At 49.4% G+C, this 18,702-nt stretch overlaps 1 long non-coding RNA gene across 2 annotated transcripts; it reads left to right on the top strand.

Moving 5' to 3' along the window:
• The first annotated feature begins 825 nt into the window (after window positions 1-825).
• Window positions 826-13,558, top strand: LOC147360967 (uncharacterized). Of its 2 annotated transcripts, none has more exons than XR_015139550.1 (2): window positions 826-1,747; window positions 11,929-13,558. It is a non-coding gene; the product is annotated as an uncharacterized LOC147360967 (long non-coding RNA). The 2 variants fall into 2 exon arrangements; XR_015139551.1 differs by lacking the exon at window positions 11,929-13,558 and adding an exon at window positions 2,953-3,378.
• Window positions 13,559-18,702: the final 5,144 nt, after the last annotated feature.

Below are 18,702 nucleotides of genomic sequence, written 5' to 3'. Positions count from 1 at the left end.
TCCACAGGAAGGGACGCAGGGACCTCATCAGGAGAAGCTGACACTGTCGTCTCAGTGGTATCCTGTTCATGGCCCTTCCCAGCATAGATGACCTCAGATTAGGTGAATCCAGTCTGTTTTGGTCAGGAATGTGTGTGTGCATGTGTGTGACATGGACTGTACCCTGCGAAGCTCCTCTGTCCTTGGGATTTTCCCAGGCAAGAATACTGGAGTGGGTAGCCAGTTCCTTCTCCAGGGGATCTTCCTGACCCAGGGATCAAACCCATGTCTCTTGTGTCTCCTGCATTAGCAGGTAGAATCTTTACCACTGTGCCATCTGGGAGAGCCATACTCAGGAAAGTCCCATGTGATTATCCATGGCACTTCTTTTCATTACTGACAGGTCCCTATGATGCTAGATCATGTGGTCAGCCTTAACTCAGCCTCGCAGGGATGTCACTTCTTGTGGGTTGTCATTCCTAATGATCTGGAAAGGCTAAGTCCTGGTTCTCAACCTGTGTCTCTCCTGTTGGTCCCACCCAGGGAAATGGAGACATCTGCAAGTCTCCAGTGCCTGCAGTTATGAGGTCCAAAGAGAACGGATCAGAGAAGGAAACACAGCTACTCCGGCCTCTCCGCCTGCTCACAAGAGGGAGACACCCCATCAGCAGAGGCGAGAGGGAACGGCTCCTTTCCTTGTTGGCAGTGGGCTTGGAAACAGCCACACTGGCTTCCCCCAGGCCACCTGATACACCTCCGGCGCCTCAGGGCAGGAAGTCTCAGAAACCAGGCATGGTTTCTGACTGCCCACTTCAACTCTGGTTGGCACGAAAAAAAGAAGGGCTGTGCAGGAATTGTCTCTGTGCCACAGTAGAAACCGAAGTAGATTTTCAGTGCAAACTCACGTGATTGAATGGCTGTCGTCTCCAGAACAGACTGGAGCTGTCCTATCTTAGAGGTGCTTCCGTTGGTGGCCTTGAACTTGGTTTGCAGACAGAAACTGCACTGGTACACCACAGGAGATGGGGCAACTGAGGATGGGGGTCGACGGGAGATTGGCAGGAGCTGGGGCAGGATTTTTTTCCTGACCCCAGCTGGTGATCAGCTTATACCCTAAAGCAGAAGGATTAATAACCAGGGTAATTTTATCCCTGTTAGAATGTAACTACAGATGTGGGCTTACTGGCTGAAACAGCTAATCCTTTCTACATTTGGCTCACTCATGAAATACGATGCCTGAGGTTGTCTAAAGCACTGTTTCCACACGGGCCTGCGCTGGGCGCGGCCTCTCTCTCTAGGCTGAGTGGGCAGCTGTGGGGTGGGGTGGGGAGGCATCTGTGCTCTGGCCTCTTGGGCAAGCTGCCTTTTCACTGGGCCGGTGATGGAGGCGAAGGCCTGAGGCCTGTGTGTCTGTGGACTTGAAGGGTGCAGTTGAAGGAAAATGCCAGGTGTTGGAGTGGGTGGGTGCACAGAGAGCCTGGAGAGGAGAGAAAAAAAAAAACTCTTGGAAAAAAATCTAAGGTTCATTTCGACCTGAAGTCCCTGAGACTCGAGGGATGGGGAGGCAGCAGGAGGGGGAGGGAAGGGGGAGCCCCAGGTCGAGCCAGCAGGCACCCAGGGATTTACAGCGAGGCGATGGTTGGAGGCTGCAAAGCGAGGAGACACGATTATTAATAATCAAAGAGCTACTGCTGCTGGAGCAGAGATGAAAGGCTTTCCAGGCCAGTCGGTGATGCGCCTGGAGCTCTCCCCTGGGCAGCCACCTGCGGTGAGTAACAGGAGACACTGATCCTTTGGGCGCTGAGGTCCGTGAGTCCAGAGTCCGAGCTGCCCGAGGAGGGGCGGTCCCCGGGAGCCCTGGAGTGGTGGTGGGTGTGGCCTGAGGCAGAGGGCGTGGCTCCAGTGAGCAGGCGCAAGTGACCGCCGCCTCCCCACCTCCTAGTGGGCGTGGCCACAACGTCACCGGGCCAGGTCTCCCCGGGACCCCAGGCAACCCCGCCCTTGACCTCAGCGGCTCTAGGCCCTGTGACCCCGCCACCCACCCCCCCCGTCCCTTCCCCTCTTCTTCCCACCTCTCACCCCTCCCAAACCTGCAGTCTGGGCTGCAGGAACCTGAGAGGTTAAACCTTCATTTTTGAGCGCCGCCTTCCAGAAACTTCTACAGACGCCCCAGGGTTCTTGGAAGACGTTGAGAGGAAAGCAGAGCGTCCCGCAGCCCCACCCGAAAGTTCCAGAAGCAGAGATGGCGTTTGCCCCAGACTCGGAGGGGGGTTGGGAAGGGCAAAGTAGTCAAGGGGCTTGTAAGAACACCTTCCTCCCCTGTCCCCTTACCTATGGGCGTCATTGATGTCCCACCCCCTCCTTCCAAGCCCCAGCCCCTAAAAACCTACAACCCTCTCCACCGCGGGGTCGGGGGAAGGATTCTGCGTCCGGAGCGGGGTCCCAGGGTTGGGAAGCTCGCATCTCCATGGCAACGGGCTCTTCCGTGGGAATAACGAACTCTCAAAAGTGCGGCAAATTGGAGAGGGACCTGCTGAGTGCCAGCTGGGGCTCCAGGGAGGCGGGGTATGGGGCGGTCTGTAGGGAGTGGAGGGGTGGGGGCCGCGACCGAGCTTGACAGGCGACCCCAAGCCTGGATTCAGGGCTGCATGCGTTCCCTGGAAGTCAGATGGGGCCACACGCGCGGGACACGTGATGTGATGTGCTGCTCTCCGCTGGCCTCCGGGTCCGGGTCCGCTGACTCACTTAGAAGGGCCGCCGCCCAGTGATAGCCCAGGCTGAGGGGGGCGCTTCCATTCCATGGGTCTGTCCCACTCCCCTAGCAGGTGAGACCAGCAGCTCTTGTGGGAGGACAGGAGGGTTGGCTGTGGAATTCAGTTCTACCTGGCTGAGGCCATTGACATCTTTTACAGTTCCTTTTTAAAGTTTTTAAAGCTGTATCAGCCATTTAAAAAGTCTATATGTTTTTTTCAGTTGAGAAACATGTAAAGAAGGAAATGAACATGAGCCACAGTCCCCATCTTCCCACCCGAACGTAACCAACCACTATTAGCATTTCGTTGTCATCCTCCTGACATGCTCACATGGTCACCTAGGGATGTACCAGTGACAAAAGGAGATTCCATGATGTTTCGTCACGGGAATTTTCACTTAACTTACCAAAGACGTGGAAAGACAGAAAAACACGGTACTGTTGAATATGATTTCTAATGGCGACATAGGGTTACTGTGATTTGTTAGCTAATTTCTTCTTGCTGGAAAAATTTAAATTATTTCCCAATTTTTATTCTTCTACACGGTAGAAGGGTAAACATCCTTCTACATACCTATTTGCATTCAGTTTTCTTAAACTTCTAGAAGAATTACTGGGCATTAAAATTTTTAATGCGTATTTCTGAATTATGGTTCTGGGTTTTTTTTTTTTTTGTCTTTTGTTTCTTTTTTTTTTTTTTTTTTTTGAGAGCCAGTGGACTTTATTTTCTCCCTGTCGGTATTAGGAATCAGGGAAAGATTCATTATAAAGTTTATATTCTCCCCAAATCAAGATCTGAAATGAGTTTGGGTGTGAATAGATTTTTTTCTAGAGGCTATCCAGGAAGCAGGCTTCCCTGGTGGCTCTGAGGGTAAAGAATCTGCCTGCAATGTGGGAGACCTGGGTTCGATCCCTGGGTTGGGAAGATCCACTGGAGGAGGGCATGGGAACGCACTCCAGTATTCTTGCCTGGAGAATCCGCATGGACAAAGGAACCTGGCCGGTTACAGTCCTTGGGGTTGCAAAGAGTCGGACATGACTGAGTGACTAAGCACACATATCCAGGAAGCACACTGAAGGGGTAGCAGTCGGGTGCACCAGTGAATGGGTTACTCCTGTGGGCTGCGGGGCTGATCCCCTTGGGGATCCTCTGGGAGACCACACAGGACCACCCTCAGAATTGACCCCCATTTGTTTCTGCAAGGCATCAACTCTCCAGATTGGCTGATTTCCCCCCGCTGTTATGTGGAAAATGTCCACAAGTAAATTCTGAGAAAGACCAAGGGGATGTAGCCAGAGCACTCACAGCCTCAGTGACGAATGAATGATTGCTCCTTACACTGAACCCAAGCCAAGGCATGAGGTTAATCCAGGACACAATTGCAAAATGGGTTAAGATTTCATCGGCCCCTTCGTCTTCCCTCTCAGTTCCCTAAACCATCTCTTGGTGCCAACTCCATGCTGCCCCCAGCTTCCAAGGTACCTGATTCTCCAAAACACATGAAAGAGGTCTTCTCCTGATTAGAGTCAGAGACAAAATATGCTAGTTACTCTTCCAAGCACGTTTATATTTTAAGATGGGAGAATAGCTCTTCACTGAGGACATTGATGATAACATTGGCATTTCAGGCATGGTGGCAGCTAACGGCTTTCCTGGCGGGACACCCAGCCCTGGGGCTTGTCCAGCACAGGAATTCGGCTCGTCCTTTCCTGAACTGTGGCAGGTGAGAGGAGGTAGGGAGGTGGAAGTGGAGGAGGCAGGGAGGGAAGAGTCCAGAGACTTGCTTTGCTAGTATGGATGAGACTGGCCTGTGGATTTTAGAAACTGAGACCGAAAGAGGAAATCTGGGCAGGGGGGTGGGGGGAGGGAGGAATCAGTTGCTGGAGGGGTCCACATCAAAAACAAAAATCTTTAAAAAAAAGATTGAGCAGTTTGTCTGCCCTCCTTCCTCTCTTGACTCTTCCTTCTTGGTGTCCTTTAGGGATCCTGCTTTCTTCTGCCAGTCCCCTCCAGGCTGGTGCTACCTAGAGTTCAGTCCTGGACCTGTTTTCTTCTTCAGTTGCACACACTGTGTGGCCAGCATGCCTTCATGGCTTCTGCTGCTGCCACAGCACATGTGTGCTGGCCCAGCTTGTCGGAGGGGAGCTTGGGTCCCGACTGTCCAGAAGTTGACAGCATTCAGGGTAGTGGGAGGAATCTTGGGGCAGACACGTACTCCCTTTGGTGTGTGTTCTCTTCTTGTCACGTTTGAAAGCTTGTGTCCCTAGTTGAGTTGTGAGCTGTGAGAACAAGGGCTTGACTTTGACTCGCTGATCAGTGAATCTGCAGTGACCAGCAGACACTGGTGGAGCTGCCCTCCGTGGGCGTTTCTCCACCAGCACCATTGTGGGGACCTAAGAGAGAGGGCTTCTCTGATAGCTCAGTTGGTAAAGAATCTTCCTGTAATGCAGGAGACCCCAGATTGATTCCTGGGTCAGGAAGATCCCCTGGAGAACGGATAGGCTACCCACTCCAGTATTTTGGGGCTTCCCTTGTGGCTTAGCTGGTAAAGAATCTGCCTGCAATGCAGGAGACCTGAGTTCAATCCCTGGGTTGGGAAGATCCCCCGGAGAAAGGAAAGGCTACCCCCACTCCAGTGTTCTGGCCTGGAGAGTTCTGGCCCTGTATAGTCCATGGGATCACAAAGAGTTGGACGCGACTGAGCGCCTTTCACTTTCAGGAGGACGGGGGCCAGCACTTTTCTGTGCAGCATCTTTGTTTCTACCGACATAGGGACCGCCCCGCCCCCACCCACCACAGCCATTCACAATTCCTCAGAACCTTCTCACCAAATCCAGTGGATTTCCAGTTCTCATCCTCGCTCCTCTTTTTGCAGCATCTGGCGCTATTCACCTCCTCCACCATCTTGAAACCATCCTTCCCTGGCCTCCCTAACATCACACCCTGGCCCCGTCCTTCTGTCCAACACGCTGTTTTCTTTCATCTCCTAAACATAGTTCTCCCCTAAGACTCCATCCTCTGGAGCGGTGTGAGGTAGTGGAAAGAATGCAGGTTTGGGAGCCAGAGTGGCTGTTGGATCCTGGGCTGTGTCATTTATTAGCTGGGTGACCTCTCTGAGCCTCCATTTGCTCAACTGTAAAGTGCAGATTAATCAGGAGGGCTGAAGATATGGTAGGTAAAGGGCCTGACACAAAGTCATGGCTAAACACAGGGCAGCTGTGGGTGTTCTTGTGTGACTCTGCCAAGCATTACACAAGCCCCTGTTGACTCACCCACCACTCACCTCTGGGCTGAGGGAGCCAGCACTCTTTCCCCATCCCTGAATCCTCTCCTGCATCTGGTCCTGGATGCCACATATGGGTAAATGTTTCCACTTTTGATGTCCTGCCATGACCCAGGCATTGGCCTGCAGAAACCTACCTTGTCATCTTTCTTTCTCTGAAACTCTTCCTGCCAGGATTTCCCCTGGTTCAGCCATCCACATGCTGCTATTTCCCAGACTTTTGGGATAAAGAACTTGGGAGTGTCTTTCATTCAGCCATCTCTTTGGCTTTTCATATTTGGAAATTGCTTTGATTATTGGTCCAGGGACTTCACATGCATTTCTGACTTCATCTCAACAGAACTTTGAAGCCGGCTATTATAGAAACGTGGCCTGGAGATGCAAAATCATCTGCCAGGAGAGTGAATAGTAGAGCAGGACTTGGACTCAGAGCCTAGCTTATCCCATTTCTTGGAAATTCCCTCCCTGGAATGACGGGAAGTCAGACTGGTCCCACATCCCACTAACTGAAAATGTTGGGGTCTCTGCATCTTAAGAACAAACTGATGAACCTTTCCTAGTGTCTGTCTGCAGCTGTCAGCTTTCTCCTGTCTCCCCCTGGTACCCCTCCCCCTGTCTCCCCTCCCACCAGTCTGTCTTGCTTTCTGCTCTGGGTTCCTTAGTCACTGCCAGCTAACATCCACCTCCCTGGAGTGGCCCCCACCATGTCATTTGGTCCCCAAGACACTTTGTGGCCCTCACCATACCTGAGCCCTGTTTAACCTCTTCACAACCCATCTACCAACATGTTTTCCTTTAGCTTCTCTCCTAGATTTCCTCCCACCTCTCTGGCAGTCCTGCCCTAGTGGCCTTGGCCAGCCCATCACTTGGATGCTGCAAATCCCCAGGTTTTGTTTCCAGGCCATGTTCCCTTTATGAAGCCTTTGTTCACCCTGTGGGCTCATTTCCTCCTGGAGTTTCAAGGCTCTCACACGCACCCACCCAGAAACACCCATTTCCCCTGTTTCAGTCTCTCACTCCCTCTCAGTCTGTATCAGGTGCAGACTCTGATGGAAGAGATTCACTTTTCTAAAAGTCTTGAGTTTGGTTCTCAGCTTGGTCTACCTCTGGCTCCAGGAAATATTTTTTGTTTATTCAAAATTGCCAAGGAAGCCTCTGTCTCTCGCAGTTTGCTTTGGGTTAGTAATCAACTGCCCCGAGCCTGTAATTTTCTCTTTTCAGTGCCTCCAATGATGGTCAGTAATGGCTGCCGACACCACCATCTTTTAATTACTGTTTGCTCTGTACCTCTCATGTGCCAGAGATATTGCCAAAAAGTATTCCCTTTTGGCTCACCACTGATGAGGGTCTCAGTAATTACACTGCTGCACCAGGCCAGGGTTTTTCCATACTCCCACTGTGAGGAAAGGAAGCTGAGGTTAGATGCTTTTGGAGATTAGGACCTTCCAAAGTAGCCATGTATTCAGGAGAATTTAGAAACACATGTGCATGTACAGTGAAGATGCTCAGATAAACTCTGAAATGAGGCATTCACTTAGAGCTTATTCCTAGGCTCAGAGAAAGTCTAGGTAAGTGGTGGGGTGTCCCTAGGGCAGAGCTAATCTGCAAAGGCCAGGAAAGCTGGCTGTTTTCTCATTTTGGAGTCTTCTTTTGGCATATTTGTTTGTTTGTTTTGTATCTGTTTCGGCTCCTGGCATTTCAGGAAATCTCTGCCAAAACACTAATTGAACACAAGCTAAAGAAATAGAATATTCACAGTGATTAAGCATGACAAGGCATATAATCTTTGCAAAAATATTTTGGAACAGTCTCAAACAAATGTACTATTGTAGCCTTCAACAGCATCGAAGAAAGTGAGGGAGGGGTGAGAGAGAGAGAGAAAGGAGGAGAAAGGACAGAGAAGACTAGCAAACCTTGAGGAAGGGAGGAGAAGTAGAATCTGATTTCCAGAGTTACTACATTATAATAGCCAAATGCATGGTTTTCAACAACAGCAACACAATTGCAAGGCATAGAAAGAGTCAGGAACAGATGGCCCATTCAGAGGAACAAAATTAATTGACAGAAGCTGTCCCTGAAGAAAGTCAGACATCAAAATCAATAGACAAAGACTTTAAAGCAAATCTCTCAAGTATTTTCAAAGAGCTAGGGAAAACATGGATAAAGAACAGAATGAAATTAGGAAATCAATGTGTGAACAAAATGAGAATATTAACAGATAGAAATTATAAAAAGGAAACAAAAGTTTTGAGCTGAAAAGTACAATAATTTATATAAAATTCACTAGAGGGGCTTCAGGAACAAATTAGAACAAGAAGAGAAAGAAAATCATGGAACTTGCAGATAGAACTATTAAAAGTATAGACTCTGAGAAGCAGGGAAAAGGAATGAATAAAAATGAACAAATCACAGGGATTTGTGGAATGCCATTAAGTGGAACAACTTATACCTTATGAGCATTTCAGAAGAAGAGACAGAGAATGAGACAGAATGATTATATGGAGAAATGGTGGCTGAAAACTTCCCTAATTTTGGGAAAGACATGATTCAAGAAGCTGCATAAACTCTAAGTAGGATGAACTCAGAGAGATCCATACTGAGACATATAATCAAACTGTCAATAGTCAAAGACAAAGAATCTTAAAAATAGCAAGAGAAAAGTACCTTAGCATGTACAAGGGATCCTCAATAGATTATTAGCTGATTTTATATCAGAAGTCATGGAGGCCAGTGGGTAGTGATAAAATTTAAAATGCTGAAAGAAAAACTGTCAATGAAGAATTCTATATCTGGCTAAACTGTGCTTCAGATATGAGGGAGAAATTAAGACATTCTCTGATAAACAAAAGCTAGAGGGGTTTGTTACCATTCGACCCACTCCACCAGAAATTCTAAAGGGAGTCCTTCAAGTTGAAATGAAAGGACTTTAGATGGTCATGCAAAGTGGTGTGTGTGTGTGTGTGTGTGTGTGTGTGTGTGCGCCAGCTTCAGTTGTGTCCTTTGTGACCCTGTGGATTATAGCCCACCAGGCTCCTCTGTCTGTGGCGATTCTCCAGGCAAGAATACTGGAGTGGGTTGCCACGCCCTCCTCCAGGGGACCTTCCTGACCCAGAGAGAAAACCAGCGTCTCTTGCATCTCCTGCATTGGCAGGTAGGGTTTTTTACCACTAGTGCCACCTGGGAAGCCTGCAGAAAAAGGTAAATATATGGGCAAAAAGTCCATTATTATTGAAATTTCAGTTTGTAACTCCTTTTAAAATTTTCTGTAGTATTTAATAGACAAAATTTATAAATCTGTCACTGGGGACGCAGTGTGTAATAATAAAATTAATAATCAATTTCAGAGCTAATCTGATGTCCACTGAGCCAGGAAAGAAAGCAACAGGAATCAGGTTACATGGCACCCAGGGCTCCATTATTGTGAGCTGAGTCTGTTACAGAGAAGTATGGGACGTACTCTTCTTTGAGTTCCTGATCCCAGACAAACTTGCCATAGCAGTGGCTGCTGGTCTCACCTGTTAGAGGCCATGCACACTTTTCCCTGATTGACTGTTCACTCCTGTGTTCATTTGTTTGTTTACTTATTTGTTCACTCGTTGCTGTCATACGTTTAGAATAAAACCTGAAGTCCTTGTCATGGCTTTCAAGGCTCCTGGCAGTTTCTCCAGCCTCATTTCTTACCTCTCCCTGCTCAGTCTGATTTCTGTCTAATTGTCACACACATCAAACATCATTGAGTTTCAGGGTCTTTTCATTGCTAGGATGATTTATCTGCTGCATGCATCTCTCATGCTCCAGCAGGCTAACCTGGGCTTGCTTTCATAGTAACCTAGCAAGTTTCTGAGAGAGAAAGAGAGAGGACCAAGGCCACCCAAGGCCTAGGTTGGGAACTGGAACTTGGTCACAGCTTTCACATCTTACTGGCCAGAGCAGGTCACAGAGAAATGGGGATGGGGAAAATGCCAAAGGCTGTATGGTGGAGAGACTTAACAGTGGCTTCTGTAACCCCTGCCTCCTGTTGTCCATGACCTCGTATAATCCCTCCTTGAGGGTGAGCTGGACCTTCTATCTGTATGATAGACTATGATAAAGGTAAAGGAACATCACTCTTATGATTAGATTACATTACACAAGACTCTCTTAGCAAACGGGGTACTAGAGACCCTCCTTATGAGCTCAGTGAAAGATGGAGCCATGTTGGAGAAGCTTGTATGTCAAGGAACCGTGAAAAGACTCTAGGACACTGGGGTGTCCCCAGCCCACAGCCAGCATGGAACTGGGTTTTCAGTATAGCCATCGGAAGTGAGCTCTGTGGAGAACCTGAATGAGTCTGGAAACAGATTTTTCCCCAGCAGAGCCTCCAGATGATGACGCAGCCTTGTGAGATCCCAAGCAGAAAACTCAGTCCAGACTCCTAGATATGGAAAGTCTGAGATAATAAATGCAATAAAACAATAATAAATATTGTTTTTGAGCCATCAAGTTTGGAGCAATTTGTCATACAACATAGAAAATGAATGAAGTCTGGGTTCAGCTGATAAACAGTAGCTGAGAAGTGGAGTGTCCTTAAAGGAGTCTAATGGTTCTTTCTGACTTTACCTGGGAACCCAGGAGCCCTGAACAGATGGGTTGTGATGGACCATGTGTGCCTGGTATTGGATTTCTCATGTGAACTGCTGCTGCTGCTGCTAAGTCACTTCAGTTGTGTTTGACTCTGTGCGACCCCATAGATGGCAGCCCACCAGGCTCCGCCGTCCCTGGGATTCTGCAGGCAAGAACACTGGAGTGGGTTGCCATTTCCTTCTCCAATGCAGGAAAGTGAAAGTGAAAGTGAAGTCGCTCAGTCATGTCTGACTCTTCTCGACCCCATGGATTGCAGCCTACCAGGCTCCTCCATCCATGGGATTTTTCAGGCAAGAGTACTGGAGTGGGGTGCCATTGCCTTCTCCCATGTGAACTGACCTACCTAAAATTCTAGTGTGTGAACACATAGAAAGACAGACTGTATTAATGGGTGGAGCCCAGGATGGCTGTTCCTTGTAGAGTGGGGTGTTATGAAAGTCCAGACTGACCCTCCCTTCCCATTCACATACACACTCAGACCCAGTTTTTCAATGGAATCTCTAGGGGTGATGTGACTGGGATATGGTATTAATTCAATTAACTTGGAGATATGAGAGGAAAAGAGACTTGTCTCAAATTAGTGATAAAAACAAATATTAATAAAAAAAGACTTTAAAATAAGTTCTGTCTTGTCACTGTCAAGCAGTTAAAAGAAGATGCAGTGGTTAATGTATTCTTGTTAGATATGTTTTTATGATTAGGGAAGTAAACCTTATAATTAGCATATTAATTGCTGATATTAAAGTGATAGCTTGAAGATTTTAGTTTCAAAAAGATGAACATTATCACAGTCTTCTTTATATTATCAATTAGTGTTTTGAGAGACAGAGATGGTGCAGCAGCAAACAGCACAGCCCCTGTTTAAAAGTCACAAACAACAAGTGAGCTGGATGCAGATGATCAAATTTTTACTCTGCTCAAATGACATACCTGAAGCACTCAGGTGACAGAAAAAGGAAGGTCATGATCGTGTTTGTCAACTGAAGCCATGGAAACAGCACTTGTCCCACAGCTCTGCTGGGCTGCCTGCCCTGGTGGGATTTAATGTTTTGTCTTCCTCCGTTTGCAAAGTCCTCAAAGAACAGTCAGCAGTTTACGTAGGATGTGGGATACTGGGGCAGCAAATGGCATTGGTTTATCAAATTTTTAAAAAATTTGATGCAAAACCCATGTCAGGAAATTGGTAATTGGAATTATGTGGTTGCATTACTTGATGACAGCATATTATTTGATAAAAAGCAGACACCACTTTGCCGACAAAGGTCAAAGCTATGGGTTTTTTTTTTCCAGTAGCCATGTACAGGTGTGAGAGTTGGACCATAAAGAAGGCTGAGCACCAAAGAATTGATGCTTTTGAATTGTTGTGCTGGAGAAGACACTTGAGAGAGTGTCTTGGAGAGACCCTTGGACAGCAAAGGAGATTGAACCAGTCAATCCTAAAAGAAATCAACCTTGAATATTCATTGGAAGGACTGATGCTGATGCTCCAGTATTTTGGCCACTTGATGTGAAGAGCTGACTCACTGGAAAAGACCCTGATGCTGAGAAAGATTGAAAGCAAAAGGAAAAGGGGCCGGCAGAGGATGAGATGGTTAGATAGCATCAGTGACTCAATGGACATGAATTTGAGCAGCTCTGGGATACAGTGAAGGACAGAGGAGCCTGGTATGCTATAGTCCATGAGGCTGTGAAGAGTTGGACATGACTTGGTGACTGAACAACAACAACATTACCGGTGAAGACAGACAAGCATGTGGATTCTGGATTCTGGGCCTGTGTTTCCTCTCCCTTCTTCCACTGTCACTCCATAAACTGCAGAGCTGATGGAGAGCACCCCAGAAGGCTGCTGCAGAGGAGGGAGCAATGCTTTTCCCTCCAAAATCCAAGGCAGTACTTTCCCCTGGTGGAGGGTCCAGGCCTCAACCCCGGCAGCCAGAATGGCAGCCCAGGGGCCTGATGTGAAGGAGCAAAACCTTGGGTTTTGTAAATCTTGCCCCAGGACTGCCTTTCCTTCCAGGAAACTACTTCAGAGGTCACGGTGCTGAACTGCTGGTGAAATGCTTAGGTCTTCCCAGAGAAGAGAGGGAAGGGAGGCCAGAGAGGGTGTCAGTCCAACATAGATGCCCCTGGGAGGCCGGCAGGCTGCTCGGCGCAAACCTGCCTCTCTTGCAGAAATCTCCCTTGCATCACTGCAGCCCCCAGGCCTCTCTGTCATCAAGGTCCTACAGCCAGGGCAGAGTTAAGCACCGCTCAGGGCTGGGTTCCAGTCCAGAAGTCAGCTCTGGCATCCCGGACCTGCTGTGCCCACCTTGCTGTGTGACCCTCAGTTGGGTGTCTGAGCAGCTCTAGGCTTCAGGCGTCTCTCCCGCCTGTAGGACACGTCCTGTTCTTATGTGGTCCTGTGTGTGGCATCACAGCAGAATCTCATAACCAAGAAGAAGTCTAATTTTTCTGTGTCTGACATGAAGGAGGATTTATTTGGCTGCATGTGAAAGACTCCAGATAACAGTACTTTGAACCTGGCGAAAGTTTCTTTCCTTTTGATGGCAAAGCCTGAAGGAAGGCCCCTGAGGGTAGTGTGAGGGCTCCAGGCCTGCTCAGCTGTCCAGAGGGTGTGGCCTTGAGCCTCAAGGTCCAAGGTGAGCTTCCGCTGTCTTGTCCATGCCCCCAGGGCAGGATGGAGGAAGAGGGGTAGGGGAGGCAGTGGGGGGTGGGGGAAGAAGAGACATGACCTCCCCGCCCCCGCCCTGCTTAAGGGATCTTGTCCGAGAAACCACACATATCCATTGCTCACTCTCCACTGGCCAGCAGTCACCTGGCTACAGGAAGGCGGAGAAATGTGGCCTCAAACCCGGGTAAATATCAGCAGATCTATGGTTGTGAAAGGAGTGGATGATTATTAAAGGGATGGCAAAGAGCCTTTGACATTTGTTTTTATTAACCTTTTCTATATTGATTTTTAAATTTGAAAATACTTGCTTACAACATATCAAGCAGTGCAAAGATACATATATATGTATACACACAAACATATACTTATGAGAGTGTGTATATATTCTGCCCCTCCCCACCACCCCCTCCCCCCGCTGCCCTCCCCACCGCCCTATAAACTCTAGTAAACTCTAGGACTTCTTGGTGGCTCAGATGGTAAAGAATCCACCTGCAATGTAGGAGACGCTGGTTCAATCCTTGGGTTGGGAAGATCTGCTGGAGAAGGGAATGGCAACACACTCCAGTATTCTTGCCTGGATAGTCCCATGGACAGAGGAGCCTGGTGGGCTACAGTTAATGGGATGGCAGAGTAAGACAGACTGAGCAACACTTAAGCTTTCACATAAACTCCAGGCTCCCGAGGGAACTAATATGAACAGTTGGATATATATTCTTTCATGTCTTTCTTGATTGACATGTAAAATACATAAACCTTCCTGTCTCCCCACATTTATTATTTTTTTTTAATGAGAACTGCATTTTAGAGATAAAATATATTTTTCCAAATATGTAGTTTGCTGGTTTCTAATACATAGCAAATCATTTTATTGGAAATTATATGTGGCTCTAACCCGTTCTTTATAATAGCTGCATAATCGCTCATAGTATGGATTTCATAGTTGAATGCACTGTAATTTCTTTTGCCATTCCCCAATAGAATACATAGATTATTTCCTTTTATTGCCACTGTAAATAATGTTGCAAGAAACAACCTTGTACACTATCCTCAGGTATGTCTCTCTGTGAGATGTTTGATCCAAGGGCCTGCAGTGAGTTCCACTTGGTCACTTCCTGCTGCTGCTGCTGCTAAGTCGCTTCAGTCGTGTCCAACTCTGTGCGACCCCATAGACGGCAGCCCACCAGGCTCCCCCGTCCCTGCGATTCTCCAGGCAAGAACACTGGAGTGGGTTGCCATTTCCTTCTCCAGTGCCTGAAAGTGAAAAGTGAAAGTGAAGTCGCTCAGTCGTGTTCCTGAAGACTCCTAATTTGCAGGTGGGTGCGGGGCAGGGAGGGGCTGGTCTCAGCCTTCGGCCCCCTTTCACAGACGTAACTCTAGCTAGTGAGTGACAGAGTGGAGTCTTGAGCTCAGAAGTGACTCCCTCTCCACCCCCCCAAATAAAAACCCTTGCTTCCCCTTCACTGCCAGGGGGCTCCTGCTTCTCTAAGGAGGGGGAGAGACGCTGGGGACAGCCAGCTAATTCTTTAGCCACCTCAGCACTTTGTAGAGCATCCTGTTTTTGTGTTGGGGTGTGTTGGGGAGGATGGGTGACCTAACTTCAGGTCAGCTAGGCAGCCACACCCCCTCAAAGTTACTTCCTCGATTCCTGGAATCCCCACTGCCGAGGTTTCTAGCTCCTGGAAGGATGCAGTGCACCCCTCTCCAATCTGAGGATACACACAGTGTGCCCTTGACCCATGACATACACCGACCACAGCAGCCACCCAGAGAAAGTGACCGCTTCCCTTCCCCACCTGGCTGGAGGGAGGAGGGCAGTTTCTTCCACCTCTAGGGACTCTGTGCATCTTGTGCCTTCTAGCCAAGTCATTGCCATTACTGTCCATGGACAAATCAAAGTCGTCAGCTCTGAAAAACCCCAGTTCAATAAACAGCCTTCCTCACTCCACTCGGTAACATGAAGATTCTCAGTTCTTCTCAGCCTGGGCTTAGCAGTCAGCCCAGCCCATAAAAAGGACAGGAGCCAGCCCCACCTGTCACTGTTGTTTAGTCCCTAAGTCATGTCCAACTCTTTTGCAACTCCACGGACTGTAGCCCACCAGGCTCCTCTGCCCATGGACTTCCCGGGTGAGAATACTGGAGTGGGTTGCCATTTCCTCCTTCAGAGGATCTTTCCAACCCAGGGATCGAACCTGTGTCTCCGGCATTGGCAGGCAGATTCTTTACCTCTGAGCCGCCAAGGACACCCAGCCCCACACTGCTCACCTTTTATCTGCAAGTGGCTTTCACAGTATAGGACATTTTGTTTTTATCAACCTACCCTCTGTTACTCAGGGGCATATATCTAGCTGTTGCTTTTCTCACGTTTTGGGAAGTGCTGATTTTGTGCTTTTCAGAGTGAAGACAGAGGCCAGAAGCATCTTGATTTTGTTTTTGCATCTTGTATGTTTGATTCAGCAGTTGGAAAGCTGTTGCATGTAAGGATGTTTCTGAGTTTGGAAAAGGCTGGGAACAAGGCTCTGGCAGAGCCCTGGATGGTGGGGGCAGGGTTAGAGTAGAGTCTGTGTTGTCCTTTTAAGTCATAGGATCGCAAGCTCCCTGAAGGGCAGTGACTATGTCCTCTTGCTTCTGAGTCCCCAGCACCTGTGTGAGGTCTGCCCTGGAAAGTGCTTGATAAATAGAACTGGGCAAATGCAGGCAGAAGCTGAGCTCAAAGGCGGGCCCCAGGCCAGGAATGACTGTGCCAGTCTTGGGGAAAGCCAGTGTCTTGGGGGTGGGGGATCCAAGGTGGCTAGAGCCCAAGCAAGAGGGGACCCCCCAACAGCTCTGCTGTAGCCCCTGGAACAGACTTTTGGGGGACTCGCATGTTGGTACCACAGCTTTCCAGGCTGGGCCTTGCTGGGTGGGGAGGCTGCAGGATGTACCAGGTGAGTAGCTGTGCCCAGTGGCAGCCCTGTGTGCTCCAGGGCTGTGGGTGGGGGGCCCTCCTCCTGCAAAGCTCTCTGGGCGGTTTATTTCTGCAGCATCAGTTCTGTTCTGGGAGCTGAAATCCAGTGGCCAGACCTAGAAACAGTCACCAAGAGAAACAAACAGCAGAGGAAGCCTGGGTCATAGCTGACTCCCTTTTGGGGGGATGGCTGTGAGGGAGGTGTGTCAGCTCCTGCAAAATGGTCTTATGGGGGTGGGTGGAGGCAGGGAGCCGACCAAGGACCCTTGGGAGGGCCGTGCACAGGGAGAGGAGCACAGCTATTTGTTCTGTGTAATTAGATTGAGCTTATTTCCTTCTGTGGCACAGAGCCGGAGAGTCAGGGTTCTCAAAAAATGTTATCTTATCTCATTTTGTGTAATGTCATCATGGCACAGCTGGAATGGGAAGAAAGAACATTTTTGAGACATTCCTGGTCCTCTTCATGGATTGCGTTCTGTTCATTCGGCGTTGAAGTCAGTCTGATGCTGAGGTCTCCAGGAGCCCAGGGCAGATGCAACACTGTATTTATGTAATCAGCCCACAGACATACAGGAAGGCACTCTTTCTGGATAAATCTAAGGCCTGAGTGAGAGAGGCTGAGAGATCAGACAAGGCAGTCCCCTGGGCCCCAGCATCTCTGCTCAAGAACCTGCCACAGCTGCTGACCTAGGTTTGTCCCGGAGGGGAAATGAGAGAAACAGAGAAGTAGACCTGGGGCAGCTGAGTTCCCGTTTGAGTCACTGTCCTGGAGTGACTCTGTGAAAGGGGGCAGCCCACCGAGGTGGCGCTGAAAAACGTCAGGGAACAAAAGAGGATGACCATGCAGTTCTTTTCAAGATGAGAAGGCGAGACGCAGGCGGGGGGCTGGGATCCCGGGCAGGCACTGGCGGCCCTGCCTTCGCCCATGCACTCTCTCCCCCCAGATTTCTAGCTGCTGTCTTCATGGAGCGCCAGCTGTTGCTGGATGCGGATGTGTCCTCCAGGGCACTTTGCCTGGGGCGGGCTCCCTAGAAGGACAGCCTGGCTGGAGAGACCAGTGGCTGTGCCTCAGCCCTTCCCGACGGCTGGATGCTGTGATGGCCCCCCAGAGTCTCTGTTCTTGCCCGCCTGCCCTCTGGCTCTTGCAGTGACGTGGGACCCCGGCAGGCTGGGCTCCGAGCACAGTGGCCCCCTGCAGCTCTCCCCCCAGGGGTAGGTCTCTGGGGGTGCTACAGTTTGCTGTACTAGAAAGATCAATGATGGATCCAGATCTTAGGAGTGGACAAGCCACCAGGAAATACCTCCAGCTTCCTGAGGAGGGGGTCTCCGTGTCTCGGATGTTGAGGACGACACATGGCATTTTGTAATGTGCTGGCGTTTCTCCTCACGACCACACTGGCCCCTGTGGTCACCACATGCTTGTGTCACCAGGAAGATTGCCTGTCCAGCTCCTTCCTCTCCCTCTGCTCCCCATGTCCTTCTGCCAGGTCATCAAACCACTGGCCCCTCGGAGTCTGGATTTCACAGAAATGTACGTGCATACGGCTCAGGACTAGAAGGGACCTCTGAAAGTAGTTGGTACATCTGTCGTGCACTAGTTTTCCATCACTTTCATGTACATTTCCTCATTTCTTTATAAGGACTGCCATCCACCAGTAGACAGCACAGACACAGACACCAAGGTCTGGGGAGCATCGTGACTTACTGAAGGTCATGCCGACTCTGATCCATGCCCTTCCTGGAGCTGCAAACCCCCGGGCCTCCTCATTCTCTCCCTCCTCCTTGGACCAGCCCCAGCTCTGGTGCTAAATGGCCCCATCATAGCTCAGTCCAGCCTTGGCCGCCCCTGGACAGGGCTGTGCGGGCAGCAGTACTGCTCGGAGCCTCCTGACTTGAGCAGGAGTTTGAGTGGCAGCAGCTGGTTCTCTTGAGTCCTGTCCCGGCTGGTAAGTCTGGAGGCCTTTGTATAAATGCCCCGCTGTGGGGTCCAGTACAGGAGCAGGTCAAACACAATCTGGAATCACCCTTGGTCATGGCTCATCCGTGGCAACCTGAAACGGCTGAGCACACGTGAAGCCCCACTTGTGGCCCTAAGGTGGCTTAATCACCCTCGTGGGGTGATTTCCTCTCAGAATCTGCACTCCTTTTGGTCCGTGTGTCTGGTGGCCCAGATGCCCGGGACTCTGATTAGCCTTCACACACACACTCTCCCACAGGCCTCAATTCAGTGAGGTCTGTGTGCTCTGGACCCCTCCTAGAACAGTTTTCAATGAGAGGATGAAATACCCCAGACCCTACAAGGGAAAAGGCCATGTTTTGGGACTCCACACCATGGGTGTTCATAAATCCCAGAGGAAAGGAAGATCCCTCGTCCCTCCAGGCCAGGTCACAGCTGACCATCTGCTCCTTGTGGTCTGATAGGTATTTAGTTCAGCCTCAGCAAGTCTTC

Source organism: Bos grunniens, chromosome 13, assembly GCF_055505025.1.
Source record: "Bos grunniens cultivar Pamir isolate PY7600 chromosome 13, Bosgru_T2T1.0, whole genome shotgun sequence".
Lineage (NCBI taxonomy): Eukaryota > Metazoa > Chordata > Mammalia > Artiodactyla > Bovidae > Bos > Bos grunniens.
The sequence above is the reverse complement of the archived record's forward strand: the minus strand, read 5'-3'. Positions and strand labels throughout refer to the sequence as shown.